This window comes from Amblyomma maculatum, chromosome 5, assembly GCF_055883805.1.
Source record: "Amblyomma maculatum isolate TAMU_Amacu chromosome 5, ASM5588380v1, whole genome shotgun sequence".
NCBI classification, from domain to species: Eukaryota; Metazoa; Arthropoda; class Arachnida; order Ixodida; family Ixodidae; genus Amblyomma; species Amblyomma maculatum.
This window is the reverse complement of record NC_139348.1, coordinates 142,856,454-142,879,513: the sequence shown is the minus strand read 5'-3', so window position 1 is coordinate 142,879,513 and position 23,060 is coordinate 142,856,454. Positions and strand designations below refer to the sequence as shown.

At 44.8% G+C, this 23,060-nt stretch overlaps 1 protein-coding gene across 3 annotated transcripts in view; it reads right to left on the bottom strand.

Moving 5' to 3' along the window:
• LOC146189813 (serine/threonine-protein kinase SBK1-like) overlaps window positions 1-23,060 on the bottom strand; it is an 82,829-nt gene that overhangs the window by 38,820 nt on the left and 20,949 nt on the right. For 2 of the 3 annotated variants that reach the window (XM_084604570.1, XM_084604571.1), the window contains exon 1: window positions 18,469-18,930. The exons of the other annotated variant lie outside the window; for it this stretch is intronic. The gene's annotated coding sequence lies outside the window, so the exon portion shown is untranslated. Of the gene's footprint in view, window positions 1-18,468; window positions 18,931-23,060 lie in introns of those variants that run through there. 3 annotated transcript variants of the gene reach the window in all.

The following is a 23,060-nucleotide window of genomic DNA, read 5'->3' as shown; positions in this document are numbered from 1 at the left end:
TTGAATCAATGGCATTAACACCCTCCGCTCTGCTTAATCGCTCACAAATTACGCAAAGATGAGATTCTTTTTTTACAAAAAAGCGAGACCATCCCGAAAATGTTAGACGTGACCCACCTAGCAAAAGGTGTGCACTGTCACATTTATATAAAATGACCTCAACGTGAAAGAAAGCGACAACGCACATTCAAGGCATTATTCGCTGCCCCCATTAAAACAATGAAGCAGGTATGGGTGGGTCCACTTTGTCACGTACTCTACGTGCTGCCGAACGCGGCCATGATCACGGTAGTCCCAGGGGACGTGGCCCTGCAGGCTGAATTTCCGGAAACCCTGAACGTCTCCAGCCGGCACGGCTTGAAACGAGGCCCTCGCCCTCCTGGGGCCGTCCTCGTGAAGGTCACGGGCAGTAGTGCGCGGTACGTGCTGACCTCGACCCGCCAAAACCGAACGGATAGTTTAGTTTTTCCTGAGTTTGACGTTGCTGGCTAATACGACCCCTGCACTGCTGTAGTTCGCAATAGTTGCACAGGTCTGCTAAGGCGCCTAATGCGATTCTCTGCAAGTGTATTTCCAACTCCCGCCTGAAGTCCGGTCACAGCACGTTCAGCGGCGTGACATTTGCTCTAATGCGCATACGTTGCTACTTGAAAATCGACACGCAATGAAACCAAGCACGTAGTGGACGCTGTAGAGTCTGTTTTGTTTCTGCAACACAAATAAACATTTGTGCTGGCGCAACGCATACTGTCACAACAAGGTCCTCGGAGCATTCCCATAATTAATGGCTACATCTTGTATGATATCGTACTAAAGTTAGGTAAGGCTCAATTTTTATTTGAGAATGAGACGGCACGGAGCTTATTAATTGGCCGAGGCCGAAGTAATACCGGTTGCATATTTTGACTAGAGTAACTATTTGTCCTACACAAAATCCTCATATTGTAACGACATTGTGACGTCATGTGCTCACCTTTCCGGCAAAGTGCCCATTGCGCTGTTAACTAAAATTACACATTGGCGTCATGACACTGCTCTAGAGGCCCTAAAACTGATCCAGGCTATAACCATGCAGGGTTGCTTGGTTGGAAAGTATCTGAAGACCTTCCACGTCTTAGTTTCGGGACAGCATGCAGACTAGCTGAAGTTAACCACTTCTTAAGCATCCAGGTTACGCTTGTATCCTTCCACTAATACAAGAGCTCCACCGTTCTGCCAGCATAAGGACCCTTCTACGGTCTATGGGCTGGGATGTGAACGCTTTCGACAAGAGTGTTGACATTAGCAGCAAGACACAATTAACGAGTTCACCAGTTTCTGATTTGTAGCTGGGTTGTCGCTCGTCCGCACACCACCAACCGGCTAAATAAATCTGCTTTACTTCATTCCGCACACTTTCTAGAATTCTTATCCACAATAGTAAATAGAGAAGCTTTTTGAAAGATTACGTGTTTGAAAGGGGATCGAATCTGTCAATAAGAACCTTAACCTCTAAAGTCGAAGGAAGAAAAAAAAAAAAAAGAAAGTTCACTCGTTAGAGCGCGGACGGGGTGAGCCGGATGGAGTTAAAGCAGTCAACATTTATCCGGAATTTCAAAAGACTACTGCCCGCACTTGGGATTCACAGTGCATGTAGAAGGACTTGACTTGTAATCCAGATAACAATACAGCAATAAGCATTGCTTATGAAATTAAGCTAAAATGAAAGCAGCACAGGCTGAAAACATACGATATAAATACTGGCTTTGGCTTAGATTAGCTAGGCCAGGATATACGTAGCGAAAATATGTGAGCCTGGCGCTCGGCTGCCTACTCCTCTCCAATCCAGTCTAATCCCATCCAATCCAGCGTAATCCAATCCAGTCTAATATAATCCAGTTCAAACCAGTTCAGTGTAATCAAATCCAGTCCAATCAAGTAGAGTTCATTTCAATAAAATACAATTCAACCAATCCTGTCTAATTCAGTCCCAACCTGCCCAATCCAAGCCAGTCCAATCGATTCCAATCCAATCAATGCTGAGTACACGCTCGCCCGAAATGCACCGCTGACTAGCCTATCATCATAACTACTATCATCCTCATGCTAGGGAAGGAGAATTAAGATGCGCTACTCACTATGTCTAGCTGTGTTGTTGCATTTAAGACATCTTATCCTGCTTGCTTCTTGATTGCCAGATGGACTAAAATACCGGCGACTATACTACTACCCCGTCAGGTTCCGGTAGATTCTCCTACACAGCATGTTCTTTTCCCCTAATAAAGTGCCCTATGAAGCTTTCCCTACCACAAACGCGCGCATAGACAAACAAACAACCTGTTCCAATGCAACGAATAAATTATTTGTAGCCGTTTGCACTGTATATATTCTTTCCCCCTCTCTGCGGAAACTATTTCCAATGCGTTCGACAGATCCCGGCGGGGCCGCTGATGGCGGTGACTCACATGGAGTCGCGCCCTTGCCGGAGCCACGCCCTCCCGAAAAAAGAACCACAACAAGGAGACAAGAAATATACAGCGGGAGAGAGGGCGAAGGGGGGAGAGAGCTCCGCCGGGGCCCGAGACCCGCGGTGACGGCGACCATGACGGCGACGACCACAACGCCGGGCGTCCAAAGGATTGAGATAAACGTCAGCGTCGCGTCTCGCACCGCGTGTCTTTCGGCGCTTCCGACCAGCACCGCGACCCACACACATACACAGCTGCTTCATCCAAAGAGCACGGGATGTTGCTGGTGCATGCTTGCTTTGGAGGGTGGGCTGCTAAATATACGCCAACCCCGGCCTCCGTTTTGGCACTGTCGCACCCGCACATCCTCCTCTGCTTTCTCTTTTCTAGAACACTTCGCGAGCGTTCGTCCCTCCCCATCTCTGTCCTCTCCCTTCTCGAAATGTATGTGTGTCTCCGTGTCTGTGTACCTGCTTCGGCCGCCCCTGCAGCAAGCGGCCTGGCCTGGACAGTCGAGAAAAGCAAACGGAAGGCAAACCGGCTACCCCCCCCCCCCCTCCCCCCCCCCCTTCTTTTGTAAGCACGAGGTCCTCCTGACCGATCTATCTACCGCGGTGCTCTGAGTGTAATTCCGTGAGTGAACGATCGGGCCATTAATACATATGCATTGCCAGGGCTGCATCGCATGTTGTCACTGCCGGAACACCTATTATCGAGGGTGTGCTGGTCATTTACAGCTTCAAGGCTAAAACCAGGGGTGAGAGGGTTGGGAAAATGGGCAGGGGACTATTATTTAGGTTAAAGACCGACCCACTGAAGGCTAAGGTAGGAGAGGAAACAAAGTAAGGAAAAACGAAACTCCATGGAAGAAGGAAAGCAAAAAAAAAAATGAACTTGAGAAAATGAAGAAAATGGTTTAGTTTGGTTTGTGGGGTTTAACGTCCCAAAGCGACTAAGGCTATGAGAGACACCGTAGTGGAGGACTCTGGAAATTTCGACCACCTGGGGTTCTTTAACGTGCACTGACATTGCACAGCACACGGACGCCACTCCGTTTCGCCTCCATCGAAGCGCAGCCGCCGAGGCCGGGATTCGATCCCGTTTACTTGGGCGCAGTGGTCGAGCGCCGTAACCACTGCGCCATCCCGGCGGGGCGAGAATAAAGAAGAGGAGAAGCAATAAGGAGAGTGTAAGGAGTAAACGGAGGAAGGGTGTATTAAAGAATACACGTAATACAAAGAACTTGTATAAACTGCGTGAAGAAGAGTGGAGTGATACAGCCAGTGACAGCATAACCTAGTCTACCAACCAAGAATAAGACAAATGGCCTACTCGTATTGTTCATTCCGGAATGCTCAAGTTCAGCTCTCCTGGCCTTCACTCGTAACTGTGAAGCAAATGTGGGATATATTATAAGATACTGTTGTGAAGATATTGATGGGAATGATCTATTGTGCCACTGTGTAGCAAAATTTTGCTTTTAATGTTTTTCTGCACTCGCGCCAGATTTTCACTGATAATCAAATGGGTGCGTACTTGTTTTCAATAAATTGCAAAAGGCTGCTAGAGTATCCAGGAAGGATATTTGCGGCGACATTTTACGATGTTCGAAATAACCACTTCGCATTTCAATGTGCGCTTTCTCACAATAATTGGTATGAAATGAAGGGCGCTGATCGATCCGACGGACCATATATAAGGGAAGAACGCTACGCTACGACTGAAATGTTTTGTCGCTTTGAAGCCAAGCATACGTAGTCCGATTCCTTGCTCTACGTGTAGACTACACAGTTCGAACAAACTTACAGGCTTGGATACACTACAAGTGTCTTTTCTTAAAAAACGGCCTTCCACAAAAACTCAGCGAAATAACCACAGAGAATCTGCAGAGAGTTAGAAAAAGACAGAAATATTAGGGGGGAAGATTTGTCTTTTCGGGTATCGTGGTCTGCGATCCAGACCTTGAAAAGCTTGTACCACGACTACAGGAAGAGGGGATGGCCGTCGCGTCATCTATCGAACGCGATGGGGACAAGCCTGCGGACAAGGCGTGTCACGTCTAGGCTGTTGCTGGGATCGAAGGCTATAGCTGCCTCCCTTCGCTGAGGTAGCGGAAGCAGCCGGACAAAAAAAAAAAGAAGAAAATATTACGCAAAAGCCCCTTGAAGGGAAGACTATGACCCGCCTAGAAACCGTTCATCCCTCTCCGTATAAGCGACGTTGTCAAAACGCAAACGAGAATTTCTGATAGAAAAGGCCAAGAATAGGGGGTACAGTGAAGGAGGTCTAAAAAATGAAAAATTAAAACGCTTTCATCATTTTGACGGGCGTGGGGCACGAATGAAAGAGCTCCTTAGACGCGTGTCATCGGACGTCCTTCTCGCCTTGACCTTTCGTCGTGTCTGACGGCTTCTTTGCATGTATGCATTGATAACCCGGTGTTCAGTCCTGTGTAACAGGGAACGCCCACGCAAAAAACTCTCAGGGGAATGCAGGGTTACGCCATTGTTCTAACTTGGCGGGGTGTTGTTAATCGCTATTTTCCCTGCGTTAAACGCAATAGGGTTCAACTGATATGTGTAATATCAAGCACCTTCAAATAGTGGCGGCTGAAAACGAAAGCGCGAGAATACGAAAAAAAAAAAGAAAAAAAAAGAAAAGTGTCGTCCGAATTTTCCAGCTAGAATATGCTTGCTTTGGTATTCGCTTCGAAATTCAAAACCGTAACTGTTCACAGATCTCTAGCCAAAGAATTGAGCTGCAGGTTCCCTGAGTGAAACCTGACAAAAATTCAGAGTATAAAAAGATTCATTCAAGATTACAAGGATACTTACCTACAAACACCAACACAAAAGCAATCGAATGTTATTAAAATGATAACTGCACTTTTCCTGTCGGCGAGACTGCACAGGACATCCGTTATGCTGCCAGAAAGGCTTGATGAGATATGACGCAATGTCTTTCGAGCATTTGCGTTTCATTATTTTCGAGCCGTCAGATTACTGAGGCGGTAAATAACGTAATAATAATTACGAGGGACTTTAGCGAGTAAAGTAGTGAAAGGCGGAAGCCTGAGTGTCGCAGCTAAGCAACGAGTACTAATTATCAATCAATTAATTACTTAATTAGGCATTAATGAGTAAATACTTATACAGTCATTATTAGTAATTACTTATTTACTAATTAATTTGTCATTAATTAGTAATTGATCATTGACTGGCATATAAACATATAAGGCACGCATTCGCGCTTACTGTAGTGGTGCTCTGTGCTTGGTCGAGACCTCTATGACGTGATCCCGCCTCGGCCAATCAGAGCAGCCGCAAAAGCGGGACACATTTTGTCCACGACAGCATGAGCCATTAAAGGCTTTCATCTTAAAATTCGCGATGCATAACAAGACTGATGAGTATCCTGGACTGATGCAATAAGGACACCTACAAACGCGAAAACAGACTCACGCAGAATATGCAAGGAAAACAAAATATGAAAAAAAGAATGTTTCCTTCATAAGCTGTCTGATATTAAAAACGCAAAAATGTAATGTTTCATTATCTTTGTCGCATCTAATTTTCTTTTGTCCAGCCGCATCTCAACAGCCGAGCATTGAAGGTATTTGCCAAACAAGCTTGAAATTAGGGACGGAAAAGGAAATGCCCATTCGAGTAAATGTTGGCAGCATAACAAAAGATGAAAAAAAAAAAGGTTCCTTCACAAATTGTCTGATATTCAAAAAGCAAGAATTTAATGTCTCATTATCTTTGTCGCATCTGATTTTCTTTTGTCCAGCCGCATCTCAACAGCCGAGCGTTGAAGGTATTTGCCAAACAAGCTTGAAATTAGGGACGGAAAAGGAAATGCCCATTCGAGTAAATGTTGGCAGCATAACAAAAGATGAAAAAAAAAAGGTTCCTTCACAAATTGTCTGATATTCAAAAAGCAAGAATTTAATGTCTCATTATCTTTGTCGCATCTGATTTTCTTTTGTCCAGCCGCATCTCAACAGCCGAGCATTGAAGGTATTTGCCAAACAAGCTTGAAATTAGGGACGGAAAAGGAAATGCCCATTCGAGTAAATGTTGGCAGCATAACAAAAGATGAAAAAAAAAAAGGTTCCTTCACAAATTGTCTGATATTCAAAAAGCAAGAATTTAATGTCTCATTATCTTTGTCGCATCTGATTTTCTTTTGTCCAGCCGCATCTCAACAGCCGAGCGTTGAAGGTATTTGCCAAACAAGCTTGAAATTAGGGACGGAAAAGGAAATGCCCATTCGAGTAAATGTTGGCAGCATAACAAAAGATGAAAAAAAAAAGGTTCCTTCACAAATTGTCTGATATTCAAAAAGCAAGAATTTAATGTCTCATTATCTTTGTCGCATCTGATTTTCTTTTGTCCAGCCGCATCTCAACAGCCGAGCGTTGAAGGTATTTGCCAAACAAGCTTGAAATTAGGGACGGAAAAGGAAATGCCCATTCGAGTAAATGTTGGCAGCATAACAAAAGATGAAAAAAAAAAAGGTTCCTTCACAAATTGTCTGATATTCAAAAAGCAAGAATTTAATGTCTCATTATCTTTGTCGCATCTGATTTTCTTTTGTCCAGCCGCATCTCAACAGCCGAGCGTTGAAGGTATTTGCCAAACAAGCTTGAAATTAGGGACGGAAAAGGAAATGCCCATTCGAGTAAATGTTGGCAGCATAACAAAAGATGAAAAAAAAAAAAGGTTCCTTCACAAATTGTCTGATATTCAAAAAGCAAGAATTTAATGTCTCATTATCTTTGTCGCATCTGATTTTCTTTTGTCCAGCCGCATCTCAACAGCCGAGCATTGAAGGTATTTGCCAAACAAGCTTGAAATTAGGGACGGAAAAGGAAATGCCCATTCGAGTAAATGTTGGCAGCATAACAAAAGATGAAAAAAAAAAAAAGGTTCCTTCACAAATTGTCTGATATTCAAAAAGCAAGAATTTAATGTCTCATTATCTTTGTCGCATCTGATTTTCTTTTGTCCAGCCGCATCTCAACAGCCGAGCATTGAAGGTATTTGCCAAACAAGCTTGAAATTAGGGACGGAAAAGGAAATGCCCATTCGAGTAAATGTTGGCAGCATAACAAAAGATGAAAAAAAAAAAGGTTCCTTCACAAATTGTCTGATATTCAAAAAGCAAGAATTTAATGTCTCATTATCTTTGTCGCATCTGATTTTCTTTTGTCCAGCCGCATCTCAACAGCCGAGCGTTGAAGGTATTTGCCAAACAAGCTTGAAATTAGGGACGGAAAAGGAAATGCCCATTCGAGTAAATGTTGGCAGCATAACAAAAGATGAAAAAAAAAAGGTTCCTTCACAAATTGTCTGATATTCAAAAAGCAAGAATTTAATGTCTCATTATCTTTGTCGCATCTGATTTTCTTTTGTCCAGCCGCATCTCAACAGCCGAGCATTGAAGGTATTTGCCAAACAAGCTTGAAATTAGGGACGGAAAAGGAAATGCCCATTCGAGTAAATGTTGGCAGCATAACAAAAGATGAAAAAAAAAAAAGGTTCCTTCACAAATTGTCTGATATTCAAAAAGCAAGAATTTAATGTCTCATTATCTTTGTCGCATCTAATTTTCTTTTGTCCAGCCGCATCTCAACAGCCGAGCATTGAAGGTATTTGCCAAACAAGCTTGAAATTAGGGACGGAAAAGGAAATGCCCATTCGAGTAAATGTTGGCAGCATAACAAAAGATGAAAAAAAAAAGGTTCCTTCACAAATTGTCTGATATTCAAAAAGCAAGAATTTAATGTCTCATTATCTTTGTCGCATCTGATTTTCTTTTGTCCAGCCGCATCTCAACAGCCGAGCGTTGAAGGTATTTGCCAAACAAGCTTGAAATTAGGGACGGAAAAGGAAATGCCCATTCGAGTAAATGTTGGCAGCATAACAAAAGATGAAAAAAAAAAAGGTTCCTTCACAAATTGTCTGATATTCAAAAAGCAAGAATTTAATGTCTCATTATCTTTGTCGCATCTGATTTTCTTTTGTCCAGCCGCATCTCAACAGCCGAGCGTTGAAGGTATTTGCCAAACAAGCTTGAAATTAGGGACGGAAAAGGAAATGCCCATTCGAGTAAATGTTGGAAGCATAACAAAAGATGAAAAAAGGTTCCTTCACAAATTGTCTGATATTCAAAAAGCAAGAATTTAATGTCTCATTATCTTTGTCGCATCTAATTTTCTTTTGTCCAGCCGCATCTCAACAGCCGAGCGTTGAAGGTATTTGCCAAACAAGCTTGAAATTAGGGACGGAAAAGGAAATGCCCATTCGAGTAAATGTTGGCAGCATAACAAAAGATGAAAAAAGGTTCCTTCACAAATTGTCTGATATTCAAAAAGCAAGAATTTAATGTCTCATTATCTTTGTCGCATCTGATTTTCTTTTGTCCAGCCGCATCTCAACAGCCGAGCGTTGAAGGTATTTGCCAAACAAGCTTGAAATTAGGGACGGAAAAGGAAATGCCCATTCGAGTAAATGTTGGAAGCATAACAAAAGATGTAGCGAGCACCACCCACCCATTACTCCTTTCTGAGAGCCTCTTAGCAAACAAGGAAAACTGCTTTATTCCAAAGGTATCATTTTCAAGACGGTCTCGTTACATAGTGGAGATCTTTGGGCTCTTTTATCATGGCCTACGTTGAATTTTGGGACTCCTATTAAGGTTGCATGCTTCAGCGTATAATTCCTGTTAAGAAAGCGATGCAGGACAACGCTATTTATAAAATGTCATTACCAAATGTTAAACAGTCAACATGAGTCTCAGAAATCTTTGTGATACCTCTTATGAATCTCAACGCGGCCGCTACTTGTTGCCACTAGCAACAGCCACTAGGGTACTGCATTTTAATATGCAATTATTTGAAGTCTACGCACAGTGCAGCTGACATTATCTTTGAAGTTTTGCATACGTTTCTTTCCAATAATGTTCGTGTAATCTGAGGTAAGTCCTCCTACATTTATAAAAACCCTGTAATATAAGGCTCGTTCACGAATGCCTAGACTTTCTAATTCTGCCTCTAATAGAATGTCCCCAATCCCCCGCGTATCTGATCGCCTTCTGAGATCACCACTTCTTTTTATCTGCAAGATACAAGCATCACAACGCGTCATTATTATCTAGAAAGACCTGATTTAGAGATTCATCCATTCCTTCAGTTAGAAACTCCCTCATTCATTATTTCGGAAATATATCGTATCGATCTCATTAAAGCGATCGGCAGGTCTTAACTGTGTGAGAGATAATTAGCAACGACTCCTTAAAACTGATGTGTCCACCGTTCGCCGACCTAAAAAGAACAACTCCTAACGTCCGGTCTTTCTTTATTTTTTCGAAGCATTGTAGCAGTCTTCATCGCTGCTTGACAACGACCGAGTGACACTTTGCCAATCATCAACAATATTTTTTTGTTCATTTCTATCTACTGCACTAAAATCGAACACAACTTCGCGCTTTTAAACCTCTCGGACTTTTCTAGTAGCCGCGTTTCCTGGGGAGTGAAGGGCCACAGACTGCATGGAAATGTGTTTTATAATTTCCCTGTCTTCCATGTCGCAACAACTGCTTCTGTCCACGTCGTCCGACAAGACAAACTCTCGCTTTAATCTTCCAATTATTAACACGTACTACTCATGATAAAAGAACTAGTATATGCTATAGTGCCATTATTTATAGTGCGCCACGTGTCAACTTGAAAGAGAGACACTTTTTGCAGTGGGAGTCTGTTCATTGCATAAGAAACTACTATATAATTCTGAGTTGCCTCGGTAACTTTTCTTCTTTTGTATAAATGCATAGCAGAAAGTCAAGCCGAGAAAGCTTAGGGCTCACGTACGTGTTTTCCTTTGTACTAGAAATAAATATCTCTTTTACCTGATTAAGCCTAGGACGCCAAATAGCCTGGAAAGGGGGGGGGGGGGGGGGGCTTTCTGCCCTTGAGGTATTTCTGGTGAAAAAAGGCTATTTTTGCTTTCTTCTGCCTAATTTTAATCTGATACTTGCGTTTGCAGCATGAAAAACTATGGCTTTCTGCTGAAAGCCCAACTTTTGCAAAAAGTGCTGCAGTGTCCCTTTAAATAATTAAAGGGAGCGCTCGCCTTGCCTCAAAATGAAGAACGCTCACCCAAAAAGGTTGGGAAATAAATTTTCCTTTCAGTTTTACTTACAACCTTAGTACAGCCTTGTACAATCAGTTAACCTGCAAATTATAAGGGAGGGAATCGCAGATTCAAACGACACATTGGGCATTACTAACTAGTTATGTATCTACCTATCACTTGTTTATATAAACACAGCCGGCCTGCTGAAAAGAAAAAAAAAACGCATTCTCCGTTTGAATGCGGATTTAGGAGAGCATAGACAGAGCTTTTCGATTGTTTTTCTTCCCTCTAATGATAAGTAGAACGCTATTGTACATGGATATCACCACGTGATATTCACCTACTAACGCTAAACTGCGGTTGAATATCTTCTCCTGTTTCCATTTCAACAGCCGAGTGATGGCTATGACGTAGAAGGTCCTTATAGAAAACTAGATAATGAAAACAACTGCGGGGACCTGGCTCAACAGTCGTCAGCAGAACTAGTGAAGATACAGGGATTATACACTGCAGTTTTCTTAATGCCTCACGTGACTTGTACTGACCATTGACGTTATAGCCATCGCTCGCCTGCTGAAACTGAAACAGGCAAGAGAACAAATTCAATTGGCAATTCAAACTCTATATAAATCACTTATTGGTCATTGGCGCTTATCAAGTAGTGATCCATGTACACTGATGGCTTGTGCATTATTAAAAAGAAACAAAATATGAAAACAAAATTGGTCGCAAACTCCCTTTAAAGGGAAGAAAGTATAAATGCTGCCCTGAACGTGGCGGGGAAGTCACCAGCACGCATTCTTTCCACTAAAAGCAGCGCATTCAAAGTATCTCCATACTTGTCATAAAACGTGCGGAACTTGCTCAGCGCTCATCATTCTTCCTTAATTTCAGTCCGCTTTTCTATGTGATAACCGAAATGTGGGTTCATGCATCTCGTTGATGTGCATGTGACGGAGCGGGACTTGAAGACGGTGGCAAACTCCGGCGGGAGGAAGAACGGGGAGAGGGGTAAAGCGCGAAGTGCAGGTTATGCGCCGCCATCATGGTCCTGCCAAGATTGATGGCACAAAACTAAGCTCAATATTACAGACCCGTTGCTTTCGCTTCTAGCATCGAATTCTCTTTGAAGAAAGGGCGTTGTACTGCTAAGAACCCTAATCTCTCCAAAAACACTGCAGAAGCTCTCTGTTCGGGTTTCTGTTGACTTGGCAACCGACGTCATCACTCTAACGGTTGTAATCACGTGACCTGAGAAGAGCATTGCAAAACTACACTAGCATTCAGCTCGCAAACAAAGTGGTAACTGCTCCTCCGAGGAGGCCGTCCAGTCGCAGTTAATCCCTTTACCTGCGAGCGTGACACCGCGTAGGAGACCGGCAGGTGCAAGAGGATCAACCATGACGTCACGACAATACGCCGACGCCTTTAGTTCCAGACAGGTGTAAAAGGATAAATCATGACGTCATTAGAATAGGCCGACGCCTTTACTTTCCACAGCCTTCTTTGAGAGGCATTAGTCGATTCTTTATTGTGTTGTACCCGAATGAAATGCGCAGCGAACTTGGTTTGGCGCCGAAGCGGTAGACTTCAGAATAAGCAGTACCATGATGACCAGAAAAAACGAGAAATACTGCTTGTATGAAGTGTAACCTCCACTTTCAGTCTGGTATAGTTATAACTGGCGATATCGGAGTGAAATATGAGCGGCAGAAGAGGAGAGGAAGAAAAAAGGATTACATAGGGCGTCTCGAAAGGATTTCGGCGTGCTTTAAACAACTGCGCCGTTATCGGCTGCAGCGTAAAAGAGCTGGCCGCCTTAACAAGTATATGTAAAACTGCCTGCTCTGAAAACTTAATAGTAAGCTGCTTGTAATTCACGAGTAAGAACTTCAGTGGACACCACAGCGATGCATCCTAACAGGACCCACAAACGCTCAGACAAGAAATAAGTTAGTGTGACCTCCTGTAGGGGACGCGTCGAACGGTCTATTTTTAAATGTGTCACCAGTGATGTTTGCTAAGTTCAGGAGTACCCACGGCTACAATGAAAAAAAAAATAATAATAATGCGTTACGAAAGCACCGATTGTTGGACGACAAGTTCGAAACTTGAAACTTAATTGACGTTGATCCATTTAAACGGGCACAGATTGACAGAGAAAAATCGCGATGAGAATTTTGAAACACTTATGAAACAGCTTAGTGCGGGCTTTCGGGAACAGAGAAACGCCACGTATGAAAGTAACTAAAAACAGCCGAACGTTGCGTGATGTAACTACCAATCAATTAAGCACGGAGCCGATAAAGGAAACAGGAAGAACAGGTGACGTCATGACCACGTGGGGCCGCATCAACGTTTCCGTTTCTAACGTAAGACGCAAACAGTTGTAATCCACCTTTTTTTTTTTTTTGTACTTATGATCTCAGACTTTCTGATAACAATTCTGCCGTCACCCTTTCCCGAGCAAGACTCTCTTACCAGAAACTTCCGCAAATTTAGCAACCAACCCGTGGCGTACGTTGCTTGGCAGATAAAGCGGAGAAAGGGTAAAGGGTCGGCATCATGTGAGAAACAAAACCACACACCTTTTCTTCTCTCCCATCTCACCGTTTCTCGGTAAGAAAATATGTTGATGGTTACTAATCCTTTCGGTGTTAGAACCAGAGGGAGTACAAGCTAAATCGCTTCAGGTAGGCGCATACAAGCTGTTGTTTACAGAGCAAACATCGCTTCGCTGGAAAACAAAACATGCTCGTGCGGATTATGTTTGTGCGCGGAGTTCGCAGGGCCCTGTTGGGCCCGTTTTAATTCATCAGTGCACGCGAAAATTATCTGATATCGTGAACGGCCTTGCGTCGACCCTACTCTCGGAAATGCATGTTTGTATAAAGTTGTCACTAGCTTGCGAAATTAAAGCCAAAAATAAACTTGATCAAGAAATATGGTCGATCGAGTCTTCTGGCATGTCACCTGTGTGGAGTTTGCCAAGCAGGTGCATTATCTGCATTTCCTCTCATTACCGGACCTGCTTCACTCAAACTTCGCACTTTGTATTTGCGACATACGCTGCAAGCACATTTGCACTAGCTCGGAACATTGCAGTCAAGTAATTTGTAAGTCGCTGCTTATGCTTCGATGACTTTCACTGGATTGCATTCTGCAGCGGGCAGGTGAAACGAAAGCATGCCAGATCGGCAATTTTCAATCAGGGTATGAAATCCGGGTACAGTTCTTGAATTTTTTGACGCTGCGGATAACGCTCGATATCCCCATTTTCACCTGTCATTTCGTCGGCGTTGATTTGTATACCAGGGCACCAGTATTCAGCGCTTCCTGTTTTAAAGACTGAAGTCCCGACGACTAAGTTAGATTAAAGAAATGCAACTCGGGGAAACCGTTTAGATTTTACAAGAATGTCTGCATCATTAACAGCTTGTATACTTCTTGAATGAGTTATTTTGCCATCTACCGACAACGCATGCGTTTTCCGAGTATGATTTTCATTTTACCTAAGCCATTATTTTTTCCTTCTCTCTTTTTTCTTTGCTGTCATGTCCAATCGCATCTGAAGGTATTAAAACTTGAACTGCCTGTATGTGCTTGCTTGCACAGGGGATATATTGTTGAGACTTATTTAAACTGTTGTGTATGCTGTTATTTGTACAAAGGCTTAATTAGATCTATCCACCTCATTCCCGCTGCGCAAATGTGCGAACGTTCGAAGTAAGATATATTAAACTGGCACAACTACGTCATCTCTCCCTGATTCATCCTACTGATACGAGCCTCCGAACGGAAATGCCCATTAGGGACCAAATTTGCTTGAATACTTCTTACTGACCAAAACATTTCTAGTATGCAAAGCTGTGCTCTTCAATCATGAACAGAACATGGTGACGTCAACCCGGGTAACTTTCCAAACGCCATTTTTATGGCAGGAAATGCACACTTGCCGAAAGTTCATGCATGCCAGGAGCTCGCAGTGGCCAGTTTGGAGCCAGTTTGGAACCAGCAGTTACCATGGGCCAGGAGTTCACACTGGCCAGGAGTTCGCACTGGCAAGGTGTTCGCACTGGCCAGGTGTTCGCGCTGGCCAATAGTTCGCGCTTGTCAGGAGTTCGCACTTGTGAGGAGTTCACGCTTCCCTGTTCACACCCGCCAGTGAGAACCTAGCCTAATTCCTTATTAGACTGTTCCGAAACCTTGTAGTGGTGCCTTAGAGCATGCTAAAGAGTTCTTCTGCTCTACGCCGCAAATTCTGTCCCTACACACTGAATACTTATTGTTGCGCGAGGATTCTCAATAAGCGAAATTTAACGTGTACGCAGCCCACTACGTGTTAGCCAAGATTTTCTCGCGGATTTGTACGCCTGTTGTTTCGGGGTAAGCATCCATGAATATGCGGTGTTCGACAGCTTCGGTACTCAGCCATCTTGTTTCGTACTACTATTAAAAAAAAAAGAAGCTTGAAACCTGGCATTAAAGAGAACATGGCACCTTCAGCCTGAGTTGACTGAGGTCAGACGCTACCTGGTTTATTCTAGATGAAATATTAAAATTTTCTAGGGTGCACTGAAGCCTGTTTAGGTGCATTAATGCGTAGTCATTGCGAGTTATGTCACGCCGCCTGATGGATTCACCCGACACTACACTAGCGGACCTCGGCCGCACTCGGCCAGATGGCCTATGCGTATGGCTTATTTACCTAGGTTAAATAAAGGGGTGACGTAGATGGGAACAGCTCATGTCGAGCTTATCGCTACAAGATCAGTGACTCAAGATCACCAGTGCCACTAACAGGCTGGCCCCCTCCAGGGGCTGGCACACCATTTGTAAGGGAGGACCCGTTGCACGGTGCTCCCTTACAAAAAGAAAGAAAGAAAGAAGGGAAAAAAAAATTTCTCGAAAACACTCAGTGCAGGCTGGCTTGGATCTAATACTTTGTTAGCGCACGCTAATTATTTGGGTATATCCCGTTATAATAAAAAACTGCTCGCTAATGCTCTCTTCATCGAGAACGGCTTGCAATAGGAAAAGATATACAAGCGACGATCCCGACGAAAGCAGTGCGCAATCGGTTCCGAAAGGATCACAACTCAGCCGCGTATTTTGAGTGGCGAAAGCGCTCGACCCGTCTATTCTCGTGCTTTTGCGCAAGTCCCACTCTGACGCGTGTTTCTTCGTGTATAACACTTTTTCGTTTGTTCAGTTTTGCTCACTTATTCACAACATTTACTACGCGTCGAAGCAGCAAAGGTTTTGAATGCCGGAATGGATCTTTTCTGGACTTACTTAAACATGTGGAGTTGCACAATAGTGTACACAAAAAAAAAGAAAAAAAAATTGAATTTCCTGTCGTTTGTTCACTTTTATTTGGTGTTGTAGCCTATTCATTCGCTTTTTCCTAAGAAATTCACGTTTATTATGCATAGAAATCAAAGATCATCAGTTTTTTACCGTTTCCTTGCAATCTCCGACTCTTTCCCCGCAGGTATAGATTATTGCTAAGTGGGTCTTTAATTTGCTCGATGCTGCAATTGCTGGACAGCCTGAATGAAAACGACGTGCTTAAAGCCGTTTATACTATAAGGCCCAGCCAGCTCGACTGCGACCTCAATGTAGCACATGCAGGCCATGCTTACTGCGGTGCTCAGCATTAAGCCCCATTGTACAGGAAATCCGATGCTGTCGGAGTCGCCCTTGTCGACTCTATGAGCGAATTATCAGGGGCATGGCTGTGCAGGTGGTAATTGACAGGTGAAATTGCCGGCACTGATTGGTTGGTGGATTTAGTGACGTCACAGGACCACGTGACATGACAGGAGCTGCCAACTCGGGTAGCTCATACAAGATGGGATAGAACCATTAACACTGTCGCGTCGTCTGTTGAGGGTGGAGCATGTAGCGATGATCAGGTTGAGGTCAGCCGTTGCCATTGTTACCGTATCCGCCCGCTGATTCAATCAGCCGACGCGTCTACCGATCAGAAACTAAAGACACTGAGAATTCATCGAAAAATGTTGATTTACAACATTCCACATGATTTTACAAGCACCCAAGCGTCATTCACACATGTATGTATAGCCTTTGTGAAAAGTTTAGAGCCCAGATGGTTTGCTTTTAAGCCGCATATGATGACTTCTTTAACAATCGTGGGAGTCCTAGCCATTGAAGAGGGTAGGACGAAAAATCTCCTTGCCTTGAGCAAGTTTGGAAACCTGGAAATATTACGGGCCACATAGTATGGCTCAGAAGTAGACCCTCTGGGCTCTGAACTTTTGGCAAAGGGTGTACGGCTTCTATATCTGCTCCAGGCTGTTGATTCGACGGAATAACAATAAAAATGGTCAAGGGATGACGACGTCGAATTTTTCGAGAAGCGCTCTGAATGCATATGCTAATATTTTCCAAAACACGGAGGCGCCTGAAAGTCCACTTTCAAATCTCTGTCGGCTGCGCCAGTTTATGCTAACTAGCGTTATGAAAAGGACTAAAACACTCCACAGAATCTATTCCGAGGAAATTAAACAAAACAATTAAGGCAGACATTAAGGCAGAGTGCCTGTTCTATCGATCTTAGTTTATTGCTAACCAATTCTTCATCACGAATATGTTCGTTGGCTCTACGACAGGTCTCCCCGAATTCGGAACAAGTTCCATGAACTATCAGTCCAGATGAGGAATCGGCATCACGTGTCAGGTTAAAAGTTGGGCTAGCACACACGATTTTCAGAAATAAAAAAACGTTGTTACTTTTGTTTGACAGGGAGGTTCAGCTATCCACATTTCAGGTGATTATCCCTCATATAACGATATGTCATCTTGCCATCTTCTGGAACAGAATTCGTCAACACTCAGTTCGCATTTCATCACGCTTCTGGCCGACAAGGGGTCAGACTTTAGTGCTGGAGTCGTTCCAACCCCACTCTGGCATCAGCACAACTACGGCGGCAACACGTCATACGCAACGAATCCGTCACAGCGGGACGCGCCGGGCGAAGAATTATGTCACGGTGATTTTTAAGCTCGTTTGTTGATTACCTATGCAGTATACAAAGTGAAAACACAACAAAGATACGACAGATTTGTTTACCATTAGCTCAAGGGCGTCATTAAAACTTTTCCGCAAGAAAAGTCGCGAACAGGCATGAGATGCGATAACGAGTCACAGCAGTGATTTTTCATTTGAAGACAGTTTTCTTTTGATATGATAAATGTATAGGACGAATAAGGTCATCATTCGGAACATTTGTCGTCAGTACCAGTGAGCAACCAACTATAACTGCGATCCACTGTTAATATTGCTCAAGAAAAAGAGTAACTTGTGTATCTGCAAATTTTATAAATTTAGTTTTAATGTGTTCTTGTTTTTAACATTCTTTTTAGTTTTCTCATTTTATGAGGGCTTCAATTATGTGAGCACGGTAACTAGAATCCAGCTGTTCTATTAATATTGATGCCAGCCCATCTTATTTACTTTACGGCTCTTAAGAATTTTAAATAAAATGAAGTTTTACTAACGTGAGTTATTACGAAATAACGTACATAACATCTTTGATAACAGCAATATGACACGCATCCAAGCTCCTAGGTCCTTTCAATTCATTCTTTAATAGAGATTGCTGCAGAACGTGCACCTGAGAACCTGACTCCTGGAATAAAAACCGTCGTAATTGACGTCTGCGATGCCTAAAAATTCCAAACGTTTCGACTCCATGAGCTCCAAGTCTCTTCGCCTAGTCAAATGCAAGCATATGAATGTGTTAAATACATCACATTCTTCGCACACGATGGCTGAGCTCATGCAGTCAATTCTCTGTCCTTCCCCTGACAGGCGTCGCGCACCACGCAACACAGGTTGAAGCAAAACCAGTTCTCACCTGTCTGTGACGCAGCAGTATCCGACAACGCCGTCAAGATGAAGCCGCGAGCCGATGCGTCAGAATCCGACCCGCCTGGGCGCCCGCACCATCAACGGCCTGGACTCCGGCGCAGTTTGACCTTTAGCGTTCGCGCTCACCGTTCGCGTCCCGCCACGGTCCTTGTTCCCCCTTCTCGCACTGCAACGGCGGTCTTTTTCACCGAGCAGAAGCTTCTTCGCCACGGTGCACCGATCCTGTCGCAGAGTCCGCTGCAGTCGGTGCAGTCATCATCCCCATCGTCGTCGTCATCGCGTCACCTCTAAGCGCGTCTGCTGGCCGTGTCCGCCGTGCGACTGATGCTCAACGCTCCACGGAGCCGCAGCATAGAGGAACGAAGGTGCGCGCTCTCTCTCAGCAACGGAGGACCTGCGGTGTGTGCGCGCACGCGCACGTCTCGAGCGAGGGAGTGGCGGCGGAGAGCCGTGCCAGCCAACCGGCCCGCGAAACCCGAAAATGCCACGGGGTTGACGGCGCTCTCACTGTGCGGCGACGGAGGAGGGCAGATGGAACGGGAGAGAGAGCGTCTGCGACGACAAGGCGGCAGCTAAAAACAAGCGCCCTGGAGGATGCAACAGAGCGCGGGAGACGGGAAGCGAGGATGGAGTGAAAGGAGGGCGAAGAAAGCGAGGATGGCAGTGACGTCAACAGTGACGGCTCCGTGACGCAGCGGCCGACGTTGCAGCGGTGACGTCACCGGCAACGTCATGGAGCGCGTGCCTTCCTGCCGTCTTCTCCTCCCGAACGGGAGAAAACCGGGAGCTAATGGGTCGGGAAAGATGGGGATGCCGGGACGCCGTATTGACAGGCAGCTCTCTCGGCTCAACGGCGTTGCGAAAACGTGAGATCGCTGCTGTGACTACAGATGACGCCACGTCAAGTGGCGGCCGAACTAGCGGTCTGGTCGAGTCGCTTCATGCCTTCAGGTTCGCGATGCGTGTGTCGTCAATTGGATGATATAGTGTATAAGAGTTGCCTAATAGGGACAGAAGCCAGCAGCAGTCGGTGACTCATGGGAAAGCGCAACTAAGTAACCCCACGGCCCACGCGGAGTAAGAAAAGCACCACACGTCACCCGTGCCTTTGAGCCCACAATCACAAGGTATGTGCTGTGACTACAGTCATGGACAACATGCAGGGCGTCCACATTCTTCAAGAATGGATTAAAACAGCTTTAGCGCAGTGAAGCTTTTGGACTTAATGAAACAGCTAAGCAAGAAAACCACTTCGCTGGAGTAATCGGCCGTCATATTCTGCGGAACATTACCACTCAGCATGAATTTACAGATGTGTCGCGCGTATCGCGGTGCTCAGCGCATCACTTAATTTCCTAGCGTCATCTTCACATTCTTAGCTAAAGCCATTCACCGAAGGGCTTTACTGACGCCGTTCGAACATCACTATCTCCTCGGCACAGCAGATCAACACGTCGGCCTTCACAATCGTTTAGGCTTCCAGATTCAGTGGGCACGATAAACCAGGCGCGAGGCTATAGCCTACCAAGCTATTATGCCTTGTGGAGGTTTGTCTTAAGTACAGCGCTATAAAAGGCAACTGTCGCTGTCTGCTAGTTTTCCCATGCTCACAGCAATGCGTCTAAACTGCGAATGATGCGTACAATATATCATTGATTTCCTTGTGCGTGGTCCAAAATCGTGATTTGCTGGAAAGTTGCTTCCGGGCCTGCAATAAGTTTACTGGGGATGGGGCAGCGTTTTGCACAAAATACGCAAGAATTGACAATTTAAGCTGGTGCTGTTCTCAGAAATTAAGAGGCAAACGGCGCATATGGACAACTTTGAATGCCTTGAAAATTTCTTGAAATCAAAGGAGGAAAACAAGAGTAGAGGCTGGAATTTACCGATGGTTGGTTCATTCGAAGATGCAGGCGAAAAAGACGAAGCGTTAGGCCGTGAAGTTTTTAACTGATCTATCTTTTTCTTCAATAAGCTTGAAATTGCATGCGGGTCAATCGGCGGAATTCATAGCCTTGATAAACGTGTCATATCGAGTGTCGTTATCTTATATCTTCAAGATTGCGAAGGAAAACAGTAAACATTGCTTATAAACTTAATGGTACACATACATCTCTTAAAAATGACTACTACAAGGAGCGCTCAGGAAGAGTGAACTTCTTTAGCGCCGCAAGTAAGGTAAATAATTTAACGATGAACTTCTTATAATACAACAAACTTTTCATTTGAACTAGGTGAAGTTACGGTCAATTAGTAAATCAGTATTTGAAGGGGGGCTTAGTGCGAAAGAAACAAGGACTTGAAAGATGACACAGGACAAGTGCGCGCTAACTTGCAATTGAAATAATTGGAAGCGAATAAGACGTGCTCGAGGGATCAAACGTTCATGCTCAGCTCTCCACTAATTTGAGATATGACTAGAGGTCGACGCAAACTGAACTAGATAATTTGGTAGCTAAGCCTCAAATCGTATAGTAATCGGAGCAACAGGGTGGAAAGAGCTTAAAATAGAAGCGGCGTAGGAGTGCGAGCCTCGGGTAAACAGAATCTTAGATCTGCCTCGTGCATTTGTGCGTGTGAAGCAGAAGTACCTTGGATAAAGGTCGTAGCGACCTGCCAAACCGCACTATAGTGCACGGTTGCAAAGACATACATGGAAAATGGCCCTTTGCAGAAGAAATACCGTGCACTATAGTCTCCCTCATCGCCTTGGCTGCCTGCAAATCGACAGTGCTTGGATTCTACATTCGACACAAGATTCTACCGCCTGAACTGCGGTGGTGGTTTGGTGGGTATCAGCCATCCCAAGGACACGGTTAGCGCCCGTCCCGTGTGTCTCGTTGTGTCCCTGTCTGTTTAGCGCTATGTTGCAAGAAAACCGTCACCAACTCGCCCAAGCTTCCATCTTGTCATTCGTGACGACGCGCACAGCACTGCAGGCGCCGTCATCTGCTCTAGCCTTCATGATAGGGACGTGCTCGCCTCCGCGATTGGCGCGCATGTCGCTCGGGGGCTAGATTGATCTGCCGACAAACTTTATTTCAAAGCATTTCATCTAGATGAATGCGGATCTGATTGATGAAACGTTGGTGAAACTGACCGAGGCTGCCTCTGTTCATTGTTCATTTCGTGCTCTCAAGAGTTTCATAATCTCTGTCCTTATGCCATCTGATTTTTTCTCATCGGCCATACCTGCAGTTGTGCTGTTGGGGCAGAAGGCATACTCTCAACTTTATACTATAATTATGTTTTCGGCTTTAGTTGGTTCAGACGGCAGAACATGAGAAAAGTGCTCCATATATATCTAGGCTTTGTACTCCCACAGCAATTTGTGGGCATAATTAGGACATGGATAGACGCAGATTGGACTAAAATGCTGAAGAAAAAAAATAGTGACGCTTTCAAGTCGAATCAGGTCCATACATATAAAAAATTTTCTTTGCTTCACGGTTTGTGAAGCAGAGGGCGCATCAAGCCGCATCTAAGGAAGAAAAAGCGCTCAAGTCGAATAATTCAAGGCAGGCTCGTTCCTTTTTTATTTGTGTCATGATGCAGCCCGTAAAATGAGCAACGGTCACTAACTTAAGCACGGTCACCCCGTACGTTTCGTTCGTCCAAACGTTGCTGGGAGCGCTGCAATATTGTCACGAATACAGGGATTTATGGGTATCGGCAACAGGGGCAGATACACACAGTCAAGACACAGGTTCCCGGGAAACGGTAACACGAAAACACAAGCTCAAGAGTCCACAGTCCTAGCTAGCCGAAGCGCGCGAGAGTCTCCAACTTCTTCGTCGTTCAAGCGCTACCTCGAACCGTATTATAACGCATGGGCGCAGTCACGTGACAATTTTATTATATTTCGCGGACTTTCCTCAAATGCCGAAAAAACCACCACTGCATAAGTACGTTGGGCAGAGAAAGAAGAAGAAGTGTCCCTGCTGAGGTGGCTGCTCATCGCTTGAGTGAAAATATTACCTTTCGCGTAAATACGATCCTTACATCAAGAGAATTGACTTCTCAGAGTCCGAGGAGGTTCCGACCGCTCATGTATCATCTGGTAGTGTGGCATTCATCACATAATTCCTGCAGCTGAACTGCGCTCTGGGACTAGGCCTAGTGCCGTCCCTGGCACGCTGGCGGAGGTACCTTCGTCGGCGCCGCCTGTCTCGACGGCATTACCGACCGCACAATTGACATCCGAGCCTGGGTCCCAACTCCTGGTTCCTGCTCCTGGTCCATCGGCTGCAGCACATATCCTGCCGTCTCAAAATGCGAATCAGCCCGTGAGTGATCTGTCCCGAGGGCGGAGGTCGGGAATGGCTAACCAGCTTCCACTTGGTGATGGAGTTTCCACCAATGTGAGTGAGCAGCCGAGCACGCCAATGGATGTGTCTTCAGCGCTACCATCTGGACGGGCGGCACAGCGCGGTGCTCAGAAGCGTCCTTCAGAAGACATTGCACCGGGATCATCTACCGCAAACAACAGTTCACAAGGCAAGCGTTCCTGTACAACAACTGATCACCCGGTATTTTCAACACCCGGATCACCATGCTATAAAGTGACCATTAAGGCTC